This window comes from Lepus europaeus, chromosome 13 (genome assembly GCF_033115175.1).
Source record: "Lepus europaeus isolate LE1 chromosome 13, mLepTim1.pri, whole genome shotgun sequence".
Taxonomy (NCBI): domain Eukaryota; kingdom Metazoa; phylum Chordata; class Mammalia; order Lagomorpha; family Leporidae; genus Lepus; species Lepus europaeus.
In genome coordinates this window covers 44,468,537-44,485,183 of record NC_084839.1, presented here as the reverse complement: position 1 = coordinate 44,485,183, position 16,647 = coordinate 44,468,537, and the positions used below count along the sequence as shown (strand labels likewise).

General features: G+C 43.5%; 1 protein-coding gene across 6 annotated transcripts in view; it reads right to left on the bottom strand.

Annotated features, from left to right (window-relative positions):
* The window catches only part of FOXN2 (forkhead box N2), a 69,710-nt gene extending 57,930 nt beyond the window's left edge, over window positions 1-11,780 (bottom strand). For all 6 annotated transcript variants that reach the window (XM_062209409.1, XM_062209412.1, XM_062209408.1 and 3 more), the window contains exon 1: window positions 11,601-11,780. The gene's annotated coding sequence lies outside the window, so the exon portion shown is untranslated. The remainder of the gene's footprint in view (window positions 1-11,600) is intronic.
* Between the last annotated feature and the right edge of the window lie 4,867 nt (window positions 11,781-16,647).

The window sequence follows — 16,647 nt, the reverse complement described above, 5'->3', positions numbered from 1 at the left end:
CTGGAGGGGCTAGCATTGTGGCACAGTGGGTAAAGCCACCACCTGTTCCACTTCCGATCTAGCCAGTTACAGTTCTGACTACACTGCTTTCAATTTTGATTCCTACTAATGAATGTATCTTGAGAGGCAGCAGATGATGCCTCAAGTGGTTGGGCCCCTGCCATTCAATTGGAGAACCCAGATGGAGTTTTAGGCTCTTGGCTTCGGCCTGGCCCAACCCTGGCTGTAGTGGGCACTTGGGGAGTGATTCAGTGGATGGAAGATCTCTCTCTCTCTTTCTCTCTCTCTGTTACTTTGACTTTCAAGTAGATAAAAAACAACAAAAGGCTGGCGCCGTGGCTCAACAGGCTAATCCTCCGCCTTGCGGCGCCGGCACACGGGGTTCTAGTCCTGGTTGGGGCGCCGGATTCTATCCCGGTTGCCCCTCTTCCAGGCCAGCTCTCTGCTATGGCCCAAGTCCTTGGGCCCTGCACCTGCATGGGAGACCAGGAGAAGCACCTGGCTCCTGGCTTCGGATCAGCGCGGTGCGCCAGCTGCAGTGGCCATTGGAGGGTGAACCAACAGCAAAAAGGAAGACCTTTCTCTCTGTCTCTCTCTCTCTCTCACTATCCACTCTGCCTGTCAAAATAAATAAATAAATAAAAGAAAAAACGAAAAAATTTTTAATATTTATTAAGGTTGAATTCCACAGTTACAGTTTTTCAAAACGGGAACAATACATTCCTACAGACAATAAAAGCATGCCTGAAAGAGATACTCAAAAAAATATAAAAAATATTATATAACTTGCGGCGCCGGCACACCGGGTTCTAGTCCCGGTCGGGGCACCGATCCTGTCCCGGTTGCCCCTCTTCCAGGCCAGCTCTCTGCTGTGGCCAGGGAGTGCAGTGGAGGATGGCCCACGTCCTTGGGCCCTGCACCCCATAGGAGACCAGGATAAGCACCTGGCTCCTGCCATCGGATCAGCACGGTGCGCTGGCCGCAGCGCGCCAACCGCGGCGGCCATTGGAGGGTGAACCAACGGCAAAAGGGAAGACCTTTCTCTCTGTCTCTCTCTCTCACTGTCCACTCTGTCAAAAATTAAAAAAAAAAAATTATATAAAAGATAAAAAATTAGCTCCTATTTCAAAAGGGAAAAGCAATAAAAGCCTTGAAAGAAAAATATATATCAGCATTAGAAAAGCTCAGAAATGAAGTGACAGTTCAAGAAAGAATTTGAAATTCAAGGATAAAAGCCATTCCAGAAACAAAGACTTTAAGTTAAAATATTACAAGAAGAAAATAAATACACCAGAAAAAGCCTTAAGAGAAACAGAAAGTGTAAAAGAAGAAAACAATCAACAAGAAGAAAGAGGAGGTAGAATCAGAGCAAGCAAATAGGCTTAAAACAAAGAACTTAATGACTTCCAAAAAGCCATGATAGTGGTTCCTTCTTGAAGACTATGATTGGGAAAAGTATTTCAAAGGTGGCTGGTAAATTTTATTCCTTAATTTGAAGATGCTCACACAGATGCTGGCCTTATAATAATTCATTAAGCTATATATTAGTTTTCTATATCTCATTTTATAACAAAAAGAATTTTAAAAGAACTCAGTAAAATAAAATGTGCTGATAATATCATTTTTAAAAAGATTTATTTTATTTACTTGAAAGGCAGAGTTACAGAAAGAGGAGGGAGAAAGAAAGAGATCTTCCCTCCACTGGTTCACTCCCCAAATGGCCCTGGCAGGTTGAGGTGGAAGAAAGGAGCTTCTTCCTGGTCTCCCATGTAAGTGCAGGGTGTGCCTCAAGAAGGCAGTTTTCTCCAGAGGCTTGGTTAGTTGCGCCCAGCAGCTCTCTCTGCTTCCTCTTTCTTCTACAAGGCATCCTGACATGCACAGTTACAGCTGAATCAATGGGGTCCTGATCTTGGGCTGTTAGCCACTAAAACATGAGCCAAAATAAACTTCCTTCCTTCATAAGTAGCTTGTCTTTGGTACTTAGTTACAATGTTGAAAAGGTGACTAACTTAGAAGTGTTTACAAAATTTAGTTGAAGGGATAAATAACAAATAGAACTGCAACAGAAAGTTACATACTCATCGAGAAAGTGCTTTGAAAAAGGTACAAAATACTATGGGTTGAGAAGAAAAGAACAGCATCTCATCTGCTCCATTGCATTAACATGCTAACCAAGCCCTTCTCATATTTTCTAATTCATGCTCCCCAATACTGGAAGAACCACCTTTTTTTATTTTTATTTTTTTTTATTTTTGACAGGCAGAGTGGACAGTGAGAGACAGAGACAGAGAGAAAGGTCTTCCTTTTGCCGTTGGTTCACCCTCCAATGGCCGCCGCGGTAGCGCGCTGCGGCCAGCGCACCGCGCTGATCCGATGGCAGGAGCCAGGTGCTTCTCCTGGTCTCCCATGGGGTGCAGGGCCCAAGGGCTTGGGCCATCCTCCACTGCACTCCCTGGCCACAGCAGAGAGCTGGCCTGGAAGAGGGGCAACCGGGACAGGATCGGTGCCCCGACCGGGACTAGAACCTGGTGTGCCGGCACCGCTAGGCGGAGGATTAGCCTATTGAGCCGCGGCGCCGGCCCGGAAGAACCACCTTTTAAAGACTAAAATCTCCCTATAAAAATGTTTTACAGAGTACTATACAAAGCAAAGAATTCAAACAGCTACAAGGGCCAAATAGGCAACAAATGAGTGAAGCTGGGCTTGGTGTAACACAACAGATAATAATGGGACTGCCTTGCCTGGAAACAGAGAAGTGACTTCAAAGTTTTAGCCAATTACTACATAAATCAACACTGTCACAATATTCAATATTTCAAGAGATGACAAAATTCTAGATTTGGTTAAAATATGCACCACATAGATAAAAAATGTAAAATTTGGGAAAATATTATAACCCAAACAAAACAAAGCTGTAAAGTTTACAAACTGACTTGCAGCAAGGGGTTTGATAATTGTTTTTCAATAGCTGGTCCCTAGATTTTCTCAGAATTTAATAATGGTGGTCTTCCCAACTAAAGGAAAAGTGAACAAATACCTTTTTCTCTTAGAAAGTTTTATTAAAATTCAGGACTCAGGCAGTAAATGACAAGTCACAAGAAAACATAGGAAAGAAGCATCTGATCATCATCTCAAAACAGCTTAACTGTTTTTGGTTCTAATTGTTTGCATAGTTATGTCCATAGTCAACATTTATACTTTATACTTGTTAAATGCTCAGATTTTTCATCTCTAAAGTTCTTCCTAGGCATATGATACAACCAAACGTATATGTGTATATATTTGCTTTTTAGCAACAGAACACCATAAGATTCCAGAAAAACCCTGGGCTTAATAAAATCAAAAATCTTATTTTGATGGTCTACAAGCTCCCCAAAATACAGATGCAAAGAAACACCTGTTTGCTTCACATTACCTCAAGCTTCCTGAAAATATTAAGATCTTTCATTTCTTCAGGCTTTAGAGATGCTTTACAACTGCTCAGACATCTTTCCAGTAGACCCCCTTGAATTACATGCTTTTTCCATCATGAGTCCTTCTGCAGGATTTACTTGCTGTTATGATTATTCATAATTATTTGCTTATCTTCACAGACCCACCTCTAGGCTAGTAGTTCTCAAACAGTTGATATTATCCCACAACAGAAAATTTATTTTTCAGAGATCCACAACACACATACATATATAAAAAAGTTTTCATGAAATAACAATTTTATATTACCACATATGATACACTGAAACTTTCTACATAGATTGTTTTCTAAGAAATGTTGGTCACAATTTACCAAATTGATTCTACCACCCATTTAAGAAATACTACAATAGAATGTAAATCTAAGTAGGCAGAACTTACTACATTCATTTTTATGCTCTAATCAATTTTATGAGCAAATGTTTAAGTGAATGAGTGAATATAGCAGCATGCCATACTAGAAAAGTGAAAGAATCTGAAGTCAAGCAGACACATTTAGTCAGCAACTTAACTTATGCAATCTTTGACAAACGACTGAACTTTCTTGAATTTCAAGAAATACCACTTACTTAACTCACTCCAACAATAAAGCAGTAGGCATTCCTACCATAGAATGGGCATCCTACAAACATTAGTTTCCCTTTTTACCTGGTATTCTTCTCTACTCCTTCCTGGGGACAAATAAAGACACAAGTGCCTCATCCTAGCAAATACTCATTTTTTTAAAATGGACTTCAGACGGTAGTATAAAGAATATAGATTATTAGTCTGACAGATTTGCGTTCAAATACCCAGCTCTGTATTTAAGTACTTTTTCATTATCTGCTTCTATATTTACAAGAACACAACACTCACTACAGGGTTACTAGGAATGAATTTACATACACACGTCTAGCATAATATCATGCTTGTCTACACAGTAGACACTTCATAAAAAAAGCAGCAACTGGGGGTCCGCACAGTGCTGCAGTAGGTTTAAGCGTCTGCATCCCATATGGGCGGGCACCAGCTCTGTCCCAGCTGCCCCTCTTCCAGTCCAGCTCTCTTCTATGGGCTGGGAAAGCAGTAGAAGATGGCCCAAGTACTTGGGCCCCTGCACCCACATGGGAGACCAGGAAGAAGCAGCTGGCTCCTGGCTTCGGATCGGCGCAGCTCCAGCCATTGAGGCCATTTGGGGAGTGAACCAATGGTAGGAAGACCTTTCTCTTTCTCTCCCTCTCACTGTCTGTAACTCTACCTGTCAAATAAAATAAATAAACAAATCTTAAAAAAATGCAGCAACTATTGCTATGTTTGATAACTTCTGTTAAATCAATATAAAAATAGGTAGCATTTAAATCTGATTTTTAAGGATAAAGGAGTTGGACAATGGCATACTGCAATGGGAAAGAAATAGTAAAATCTTAATTTACAAGAAATCTCTTCCTGTATTTCATAAGATAAAAAAAGCACAAAGAAGTAAGAGTTTATCAATTTTCTCAATTCTCTACCTCCAAGGTTATGAATACAATTCAAAATAACTTTGCTAACCATGCAGCACTGCAAAATTCAAACTTAAACATTAAATTCTGCTCAGTATGCCATACAATATAAAGTATACTGACAACACATTTTAAAGGGAAAGGGGTTTGGCATAGTGGTTAAGAAACTGCTTGGAAAGCCCATATTCCCTATCAGAGTGCCTGGGTTAAAGTACAAGCTCCACTTCCAAGTCCAGCTTCTGCTAGTGTGTACCCTGAGAGTCAGCAGTAAGGCCCACTGAGTTTCAGGCTCCTGGCTTCAGCCAGGACCAACCCTGGCTGTTGATGGCATTTGAGGGAGTGAACTAGCAGGTGGAAGATCTGTCTCTCTCTCGGCCTTTTAAATAAAATGAAAACAAAAAATTTAAATGACACTCCTGTCACTATTTAAAAAATACATTTTAGAAAGATTTTCAAAAAGAATTCAAAGAGAGACGCCCGTGCTGTGGCGCAGTAGATTAATCCTCCGCCTGCAGTACTGGCATCCCATATGGGCACTGGTTCTACTCTCAGCTTCTCCTCTTCCAATCCAGCTCTCTGTTGTGGCCTGGGAAAGCAGCAGATGGTCCAAGTGCTTGGGCCCCTGCATCCACATGGGAGACCCTGAAGAAGCTCCTGGCTCCTGGCTTTGGATCGGCGCAGCTCTGGCCATTGTAGCCATTTGGGGAATGAACCAAAGGAAGGAAGACCTTTCTCTCTCTGTCACTGTCTATAACTCTACCTCTCAAATAAATAAATAAAATCTTAAAAAAAAAATAATTCAAAGGAGTGTTCTGTTTACCAGAAAAAAATTTAATTGAAATCTTCATTGAGTCTTTTTTTTTTTTTTGAAGATTTATTTATTTATTTGAAAGGCAGAGTTACACAGAGAGAGGAGAAGCAGAGAGAGAGAGAGAAAGAGAGGTCTTCCTTCCGTTGGTTCACTCCCCAATTGGCTGCAACAGCCAGAGCTACAGTGATCTGAAGCCAGGAGCCAGGAGCTTTCCTCCGGGTCTTTCACGTGGGTGCAGGGGCCCAAGGACTTGGGCCATCTCCTACTGCTTCCCCAGGCCATGGCAGAGAGCTGGATCAGAAGTGGAGCATCCAGGACTCAAACCAGTGCCCATACAGGATGCTGGCCCTGCAGGTGGTGGCTTTACCTGCTACACCACAGCGCTGGCCCCTTCACTGAATCTTTAATCAAATTTTATCCTCAACAAAATTCATATTATTTTATTACTGATATTCCCAATAACATTTCCAGTGTTAAAATGGCATCACTTGGCCAGCACGGTGGCTCAATTGGCTAATCTTCTGCCTGCAGCACCGGCACCCTGGGTTCTAGTCCTGGTTGGGGCGCCAGATTCTGTCCTGGTTGCTCCTCTTCCAGTCCAGCTCTCTGCTGTGGCCGGGGAGTGCAGTGGAGGATGGCCTAAATGCTTGGGCCCTGCACCCGCATGGGAGACCAGGAGGAAGCACCTGGCTCCTGGCTTCGGATCAGTGCAGCGTGCCGGCCGTAGTGGCCATTTGAGGGGTGAACCAACGGAAGGAAGACCTTTCTTTCTGTCTCTCTCTCACTGTCTAACTCTGCCTGTCAAAGAAAAAAATTAAATTAAAAAAAAAAATTTTTTTAAATGGCATCACTCTTAAACTCTTCTATGAAGCATAAAGTGACTTCCTCCAAAAAAAGTTTATCATCAATTTTAAAACTTTTTAATTAGTGTTCTTTATTTCCTTAACCTTATTTTCTTTTTCACAAATTATAGCTTCGCATAAAGAGAGCCCAGGGTGCCTGATTTTTGCCCAATGTGTTTTCCCCCAATTCATCATTCAAATCACTTCTCAGAAAAAAAAGGCTTCTAAGTAGCATAAGCACCAAATACATATGAAAATATTATCAAGACAAAATTTTTTTGTAACATCTGCAAATTTTTTTTTTTTAAGATATGAAGATAAGTAACAGCAAATAACTATCCTGGTAATTTAACAGTAACACACCTACTTGGGAAGAATTAAAGTTACTTGCTCTTGGGCTGGTGTTGTGGTACAGTGGGTTAAGCTGTCACCTGATATACCAGCATCCCATAAGAGTGCTGGTTCCAGGCCCAGTTGCTTCACTTCCAATCCAGCTCCCTGGTAACATACCTGAGAAAGCAGCAGAGGATGGCCCAGATCCTTGAGCCCCTACCACCCATGTGGGAGACCTAGATGGAGTTCCTGCTCTTGGCTTCTGCCTGAACCAGACCTGGCTGTTGTGGCCATTTTGGGGCAGTGAACTAGCAAATGAAAGATCTCTCTGTAAAAAAGAGATTTATTTATTTGAAAGGTAGAACTACACAAAGAGGGAAGGACAGAAACAGAGATCTTCTATCTGCTGGTTCACTCCCAAATAGCTGCAAAGGCAGGGGCAGGGCTAGGCCAAAACCAGGAGTCTGGAACTCCATCTGGGTCCCGCAAGTGGGTAGCAGGAGACCAAGTCCTTGGGCTATCTTCTGCTGCTTTCCTAAGTGCATTAACAGGGAGTTGGATCAGAAGTGGAACAGCCAAGACTCAGGAATCAAACTGGCACTCAAATGGGATGCTGACATCACAGGTACCAGCTTAACCCACTGTGCTACAACCCTGGTCCTAGTTCTCAACATTTCAATGATTAACTCTATGACAAAACTTTGTGCTGCCTCAGGCATACTAGTGGAATGGTTTAAGCCACCACTTGGGAAACTTGCATCCCATGAAATGCCAGTTTTAGTCGTGGCTCCTCCATTTATGATCCTGCTTTCTGCTAATGCGCCTAGGAAGGCAGGAAACAATGGTCTAAGTTCAGTCCCTGCCACCCAGGTAGGAGGTGAAGGTAGAGCTCTGGGCCCCAATGTGGACCAGTCCTATTCTGGATGCTGGCGGGCATTTGGGGAGTAAACCAGCAGGTGGAGGACATCTCTATCCCTTTGTCACTGCCTTTGAAATAAAATTTTAAAAAAATTTGTGCTGTCACCTGTATATTATGTCATATCCCTATACATCATTACAGATTATATTCACATTGATATCTCTCAGTTACCCTTACATTCAACTAACTAAACTTAACCATCTTCTTGATAATAAGTACCTGTTCAAGTCTCCCTCTTATTTTCTCAATAGATCTTTTCCCAATTCCTATCCAATCCCATAGTGCAGTCAAACAAACCTTCCTTAGATAGGGATTTTATTATTATTCCTCAGCTCATACTTTTATTTTGATGCTAAACTATACTTAAATTCAGAAGTGATACTTTCAAGACCATCCATAATTGGTGACTCTTTTGTACTCTTCACTGGTTAAAAAAAAAACAAAAACAAAAACAAAAACCCCTTCCATTCAACCCTCTACCTCATGCCACAAGTCCTACTTCTCCTTTATTCAAACAATCATTAAGCATATAATGTATGCTGGAGAAAACAAAACTCTTGAGTGATCCAAGACCTTAAAATCTAGTTCAAGTGATAAAACCTAGAAAGACAGCTAGCAAAGAATACAGGGATTTGTCTTGGTCAACACTGTAGACTTAGCTGCTGTTAACAGTATAATAGTGTCTGGCACACAGTAAGTGCTCAAAAAATATTTATTCAATGAAAGCAAGGCAGTATAAAAGACCATAGCTCAAAAGAATTAAATGCTGTTAGGGAAGGGAAAGAATTTTCAGTAGTAGAAATGAAGGTGGGTCTCAAAATCAAGATTTCAGCCAGTCCTTAAGCTTGAGTAGATCTTTAGTACTTAAGATGATGTGTACATGTGCATTTCCAACAGAAAAATGTTGTATCAGCAAGTCTAAAATTGTTACATCACATTGAGGGAGTGAATAAGTGGAGGATTAAGAGGAGAATAAAACAATCTGGTACTCATGCTTGACACATGTTGGTACTCATGTTGGTCATTACAGTGATATAATCTTCAGGAAGACTAGTGGGAATAACACGAAGTTATATTTCAGAAAGCAAGAATCAAACCTTCCAAGGTCTTCCTTCCTTAACTCTTATAGCACCTGCCTACATCATACAGTTTAACATCTAATTATTTCCTCTCTCATTGTGAACTTTTCATATGCATAAATCTTTTCAACCTAAGAATAGAGGTCAAATCTTAGGTCTCTTTTTTCCCCAAGAAATCAAAAAAGCATTGTACCCTAACTGATTTTTAAGGGCATTTTTGATTCATGAGAAATGCAGTTACAATAATGACAAAAATCTAAAAGCAACAAAAAGGACATTTAAAACATAGACACATACACAATGTCATAAGAATAAGATTAAGTTCAATTTGGCTGGCACTTTTTAAAGTTTTCATGTTGGTACTTAACATTCCAAAATTGCTAATAATGTAAGTTAATTATCTTCCAACATATGTTTCAGTCAGTGCCTACCACTTTATTCAAATATTTCATCATCTTATTTTTTTTCTCAACTAAGCACTGCACTCGGTAGTCAGCACATATACTCACACATATTCATAGAATTGTATTTTTTGCACTAAAGCCTAGAGTAGCTCTTCAATACCTTTATTAACTTCACTGACTGAGAATTAACATTATTGAATAATTAAAATGCCAATAAGTGGTGGTACATTACTCCACACAATTCTTTTACAGATTTGAAATGTTTCCTTCTATTTTGCATTCTTCAAGTAAAACTGATCAAAATAAAAACATATGTAGCAGAAATAATTCAAATTCACCGAAATATTCACAAAATAAAATGATGCACTGGTAACCAAAGCTTGTATGCTAATTCTAAAATTTTCCAAACTCTCCAAAAGTTTAATTTTTTAATTTGCAACTCTTTGACCTTTCACTTTTATATAATGTAAAAATCATATTTCATTGCCTTAAAATAAAATCTGCTTGCTAAATTCCTATTAACTTCTAATATTTTTCTAAAATAGAGTGCAAAACAAATTAAACTATTATTTATTTCATCTCTAAAAAAGTATTTTCAGTGGTTATTTATGTACTCTTAGGTTATCATTTCTACATAAAGGGAAAAAATTGAGATATTTTTGAACTCTGAAAAAGAAATCCTCCGGAATGTGATTTTTAAAAATCACAACAGATCTTTTACTAACGCTTTTGAAATTCAGATGAGTTTTTCCCCAGAGTTGGGTAACTCTCTAACGCACTATTTTATTACTCTTAAATGGCACCTAATACTTTTAAGAATTTAGAGACAAATCATCGAATCAGCAAAGGACGGCAAAAACATTAATATATACCTTACCAGCACTACAAGGAAACAAATTTTAGGCTTGGGGTGAAAGAGAAATAGGCGTGAAAGATTCAGCTTTTTCCACTTCCCCCTCTCAGAATGCACCAAGATAAAAGCGCACGCGAGCGAACCTACAGCACGGTTACAAAGCCCTTGGCTCCCAAAGAACCTGGGCCCTTAGTGCCTGCCGCTAGAGCACTCTACTGCACTCCGCCGGCCACGTGGCTGTCACAATCAGAAGGCCCACAGGAGACAGCACCGACCAGCAGGACCCAAATAGCCGCCTCTCTCCTTTCAGTTAAGAGTTGGGGTAGGAGAAAGTAAGTCTGTGCCATTTCTTTGCCTGCTGAGACTTTTTTTTTCCCCTGTAAGGAATGAACGAAGTACAGGGACAGCTTTTAACAAAACTCTAAAGTAGAAATCAAGTGTAGAAGGATCCCCAACGAATGAGATATCCTGCAAGCAGAGCTGGGAACAGAGATTTTTTTTTTTTTTTTTTTGCAAGCGAGTAAAAACGGGGAGGAGTTAAGTACAAGTGGAGGATGGAACTCCACGCACAAGGGCTGCCTTCCCCTAACCCCCACCATGCCCCGGGTAGCAGACAGGCTGCTGCTACGTGAGGCACACTCGGAAGGCTCCAGGGCCTCTCCTCCGGCTGACTGCTCACCTCGCCAGAAAGAGAGGACTAAAGTTCAGAGGTAACCGCGGCCCTAAAGGAGGCTGCAAACAGGAAGTGTCCATATTGCAGCCCTGAAACACTAACTCCCAGCACAGCCACCCTCAGGGACCCCCGGGCGCCTGCCGGAGGAGGGGCGAGAGGTTGCCGGGGTCGGCCACCCCCACATCCGGGACCCGCCCCCGTCCGCCCCAACGCCCCGCAGCCCGAAGTTCACGCCGGGCCGAGCCGGGAGCCTACTTCGCGGGGCCCCGCCTGGGTCGGGACAAGGACTCCACGCCCCGCACGTCTCGCAGTAGTTCGGCCCGGGGGAGGGGGCTTTGCAAAGGCTCCCGCGGGGCTTGGCGCACTTCTCCGAACCGCAGGCTACCCCGGAATCGAGCCCTAATCGTCCCGGGAGCCACCACCCCTCGCTGCGGTTTCCGCCGCGCGACACCCCATCCCGGGCGGGCATTAGATCTCGGGGGGAACTCCTAACTCCTCGCGGGGGCCACACTCCCCTCAGCTCGACACCCTCGGGGGCCCATACACCAGCCGAGCCGGCGCCAATTCCTCACAGGACAAACATGTCCGGGAGCGTCACGGGACACCCGCCTCCGCGCTCCACGCCGGCCGCACGAGCTGCCTCAGCGCCAGGGAGCGACGCCGCGGGCCGAAGCCCGGAGCGCGAACGCCGGGCGGCGCCGGCTAGGGAGGGCGCCGCTCCTCCCGGGACTCACCGTCAGCTCGGCCGCCGCGGCGTGGAGGTGAGGGACGGACAGAGGGAGACACAATATGGCAGAGCACCACAGCTGCTCCCTGCGGCTTCCAGCAGCCGCCTCCGGGAAGACGCGGCAACGAGCAGGCAGCGGCAGCTGCGGTGGCGGCCGCGGCAGCACCACATCCCCCTCCCGCTCGCTTCCTCCACTCCCTCCCCCTTCCCCACTGCCATGGCAACGCGGCGCCAAGGAGATTAGCCCCGCCCCGCACTCCCTTCCCCGCCTCCCGCGACCCCTAAGGAACGGGCTCGGCCCGCCTCTCCCTTCCCCCTACCCTCTCCTACCTCAAGGCGGGCCGGGTAAGCGGTGCAAGGCGGTGTCCGGAAGGGCGGGGCTCGCACGGAAGGCAGGGCGGAGACGTAGTGGGCCAGTGCGGGTGTCGGCCTGACAGGGGCAAGGGAAGGCGGGAAAATGGAAAGGCCTCGCCTGTCCCGGGAAGGGCCTATAGGCGTGCGGCGGAGGCGCGGCGCGGTCGCTGAGTGGTCGAGACGGCGCGGGGCGGGGCGGGGCGAGGAAGGCTGCCAGGCAGGTCGGCCGGCGGTGCCTCTGCCGGGGCTGTTGGCGACTGTCGCTCCACAGCCCAAGCGACTGTGGCACGCCTCAGAGCCTTCAGCATTGGCCGGGCTTGGAAGGCGCTTTAAGAACGGTAAAGCATTACTTTAAAATAGTATTACCCTTGCGTGACTGAAATTTTATGTGGAAGCTGAGCTCAGCTGTTTGTGGTGTAGAGTTGAAATCAAAATGGAGTAACTGTGGCTAAAAGCTAACTGCATGATCTCCCGCTTCTGTAAACATCAGTCTTGCTTGCTTACTAATGGCTATCTTGTGAAACTGTGTGAGGCAAATTCAAGGATCCGAGAAAAGGCCCAATCCAGTGTTCTGCCTAAGATTAAAGAAATATGCCTCGCCACATTTATCTTTTTTTTTTAACTTTTATTTAATGAATATAAATTTCCAGTGTACAGCTTATGGATTACAATGGCTTCCCCCTCCCATAACTTCCCTCCCACCCCCAACCCTCCCCTCTCCCGCTCCCTCTCCCCTTCCATTTCCATCAAGATTCATTTTCAATTCTCTTTATATACAGAAGATCAATTTAGTATAAAGATTTCAACAGTTTGCACCCACATAGACACACAAAGTGAAACATGCTGTTTGAGTACTAGTTATAGCATTAAATCACAATGTACAGCACATTAAGGACAGAGATCCCGCATGAGGAGCAAGTGCACAGTGACTCCTGTTGTTGACCCAACAAATTGACACTCTAGTTTATGGTGCCAGTAACCACCCTAGGCTGTCGTCATGAGTTGCCAAGGCTATGGAAGCCTTCCAAGTTTGCCGACTCTGATCATATTTAGACAAGGTCATAAAAGACAGGGTGAGGATAGTAACCAATGATCCTAAGAGTGGCATTAACCAGGTTTGAACAATTATACAGCATTAAGTGGGGAAGAGGACCATCAGTACACACATGTTGGGAGTGGAGCCATTGGTGGTAGAGTAGAGGTTATGATTACAAAGGAATGAGGCCCAAGTACGCTAGAGAGGGTCCAGAACAAAGGACAGAGTCATTATTAGAGGAGCTAAGAAAGGTGCTGTCTAAGCTACAATTAAGTTTTCTGATTGAGAGGCAAATAGAACCTGATAGAAGGGGCTTGATAATAATCTGGTGGGCTTTAGGCCTTGTAAGTTAAGAGGCCCAGACCTATCTATCTCTTCACATGGGGTATATCCTAAGGGAGGTGTGAACCTCCTAGGGGAAGGCACTCTGTTGACTTTCATTACTTGGCTGGCCTAGGAGGAGAGCTGGCCAGGTAAAGGCAGGGGGCATTTCTAACAAGAAATTTACAGTTCTGCCTGCAATGTTGCTGACCCTACTTGACCATCCCCTCAGCTACAGTGGTCACTTTGGAAGTTGGGCCGAGTGAAGGGCTTTTCAGCTTAGAGCCAATAAGATCTGTGGCTCTGAGCTGGGCATCCTTCGACTCCAGGGCAGGTCCATTTCCAGTGATCCAACTCTTGGCAGAGCTGCCAGGGCTCTTCACAAGCTGACTTCTGCTGAAGCCCAGGCTTACCACATTGAAAGCCACTGCAGTGGACTGGCCTGTTGGGTCTCCTTGAGGGCAGATCACTGTACAGATCAGCCATTAACAGGCCTGCCACCCATTGCTTCTGATGCCTAGCTTTCTTTTCCTCCTGGTTTTTGTTCAAGCAGACCAGAGGATGCAAGTCAAGGGAGTGCCCGTGTCCGATCTCTAATCTTCGGTGGCCTGAACTACAAGTCTATAGTCACAGGCATGTTCTGTAGTAGTTTTTCTAAGGTAGACAATGCCCATGAGAAAAATTATATTCTCACTTTAAAACTTTCTTTCCCTTTGTTCTGAAAGGGAGGTTTTTTCTACTTACTGTATACTTCGCTGATGGCGAAGTGAATCTAGTTATGAGATTATTCTTTAAGTTCTTATTTTGGCTATGCTATTACAGAAAAATGTTAGCCATCTCTTTTATAAGGTCTAAAGATTAAATTGTGCGTCCTACAGATTCCTTCATAATAGAATTAGTTTCCTACCTTGAAGAGAATTAGAGAAATGAAAGAACAAGTTGGGCTTAGAATAGAGAAATGAGGGAGCAAGTCCTAGATCACTTGCTGACAATAGCAATATCACATGAATACTTAGCAAACCGTTTCAACCATTAGATAACAACTTAAGAAAACATTTACCAGAAGGTCCAATGCCTTCTATAAATTTTAAGAATCATGTATTTGAAAACACCTCTTAAATATCTAACATGGTGTAGTTTGTTTAACCAGTAAACTTAAGCACAACCATATAAAATCGAAGGACCTATGTCTCTCATCTTATAGAGACACCAACTAATCAGGCTATTTGGATTATATTAGAAGTACTGTCAAGATGTGATGTGGTACCAAACTTTAATTTCTATAATGGAAAATGCTATTAATACAAATGTTTGAGAATTAAAAAGTCTAATGATTTTGTGTTACTCGACATGATAGTTATCTTAATGAGAAAGCCCCAGAGGCCTAAAGGATTAAATACTTGTAAAATCCTACAGGTGCTTTCAAAAATACTGTGACGTAAGCAAGTGCCTCTTGTTGGTTGATGTGTTTATAATTTTAAACATGGCGACTTAAAGTGTTTTGTCATCCACAGTTATATATGATTTGCTGCTCATAAAACTAAAACATTGTTGGTTCTGTGTTTAGCTGTCCTCCTATAGGTTCCTATGGACTTTTTCCAGCCACTTCCATTGTATTCAGTACTTTGGGATGGCTCTGTAAACAGATGAAGCCAATAATGTATTAACAGTACCAACTGAGAGAAGGTATAGTTAACTGAGGTTACTAAAAAAGCAATTCAAATCAATTGGCAATCTACAAAAAGAGTTAAAGATTTTAAAAGCTATTATTAAAATTGCTATATTGGTCTATTATGTTATGTTATATGTGTGTACATATTGTATGTCCACATGGGGAAATTTTATTAAGAGTTTTATTTTAAATGGCTTATAGATAAGATTGTCCATAAATTTAAGCTGCTAAAATCAATCAAAGATACATTTTAATTTGTGTGACCTGAATCTGTGTATCATATGTTTCAAACTTGTTCGCCACATTTATCTTAACAACTACATCCCGGGCCTGGTAACTGCATGACAAGAGTTTCAAAATTGTGAGCCCTAGTGGACAGAATTCTATAAAAAGCTGTTGGGGGCTTCATTCTGGTAAGGAGTGTTGCTCCCATCGATTGCCTTGCCTCAAATAAAATTTTAGCATGTGACTGTCACTAGCCTCTGTAACATTCTGTTTTAGTGAACAAGTGGGTGCAACATTTGGTGGGTCGGCCAGGGAAGTTGAAGGCCTGAAACAGGGCCCTTTCTCTGGATTGGAGAGCTAAGGATTGTTTGGAGGGTGCACCTGGATGACTCTTGAGAATCTGCCAAACACGGCTAAAGACCTAGAGTCCGGGCTCCTGCCAGGACACCAGTGGACTCCTTTTGGTTTGGTGTCCTCTGATGAGGATCTTACTGACAAGTGGCCGCTGCGGCTTACTAGCCTCGAGATCTCTAGACCATCGTTTTTTGGATCCCTGTTTGTGATCTCTGTGTTGTTTTCTTCTCGTTTGCCCTCCCCTCCATCATTGGTCAGGAAAATAGTGCCTCCCACTCCTTTGTCCCTGGTGTTATTTCACTTTTCAGAAAAACCAACCCTATGGACTCTATGCAAAACCGAGTGGCCAAAAATGAATGTGGGATGGCCCCCTAAAGGAACTTTCTCCCTATCTGCTGTTCATGCTGTTCATGCTACTGTTCTGTCTAGCAATGATGATCAGACCCCTTATATAGAGTTATGGAAAAAATAGGTGGATAACCCTTCCCCCTGGCTTAAGCCTTTTGTCCCTCCTGGTCAAGAGAGTCATGTACAGGCTTTGGCTTTCAGAGGTAAGAGTAGTGGTAAGGATGTGCCCCCCTCCATAGTCCTCTTCCCCCGTCGGCCCCTAAAGACAAGGAGCCTCTGCCACCACCATATGTTGTTCCTCCCCAAAATACCCGTCAAGAAAAGGAGGAGGCTGGGGGCTGGGAATGCGGGGAACCATTTAGTCCAACACATACACGTTCCGGGATGCATTTCCAACCCGCCCCATGATTTTGCCTCTGTGCCAGGGTCTGCCGCTGCCAGGAACTTCTGGTAATAGACCATTTTAGTCTATATCCCTTTTTCCACTAGTGATCTATATAACTAAAAAACTCCAAAACCCATCATTTTCTAAAAAACCCAGACACTTATTTTTCTTTTGGAAACTGTCTTTGTTAATCACCAGCCCACTTGGGACAATTGTCAGCAGTTGTTGCGGGTTTTTTTCACCACTGAAGAGAGACAAAATCTGTCACGAGGCTTGGAAACTTGTCATTGGTGTGAATGGACAGCCAACAGAAGACCCGATTCTCATTAAACATATCTTTCCTGCAACTCATCCCGACT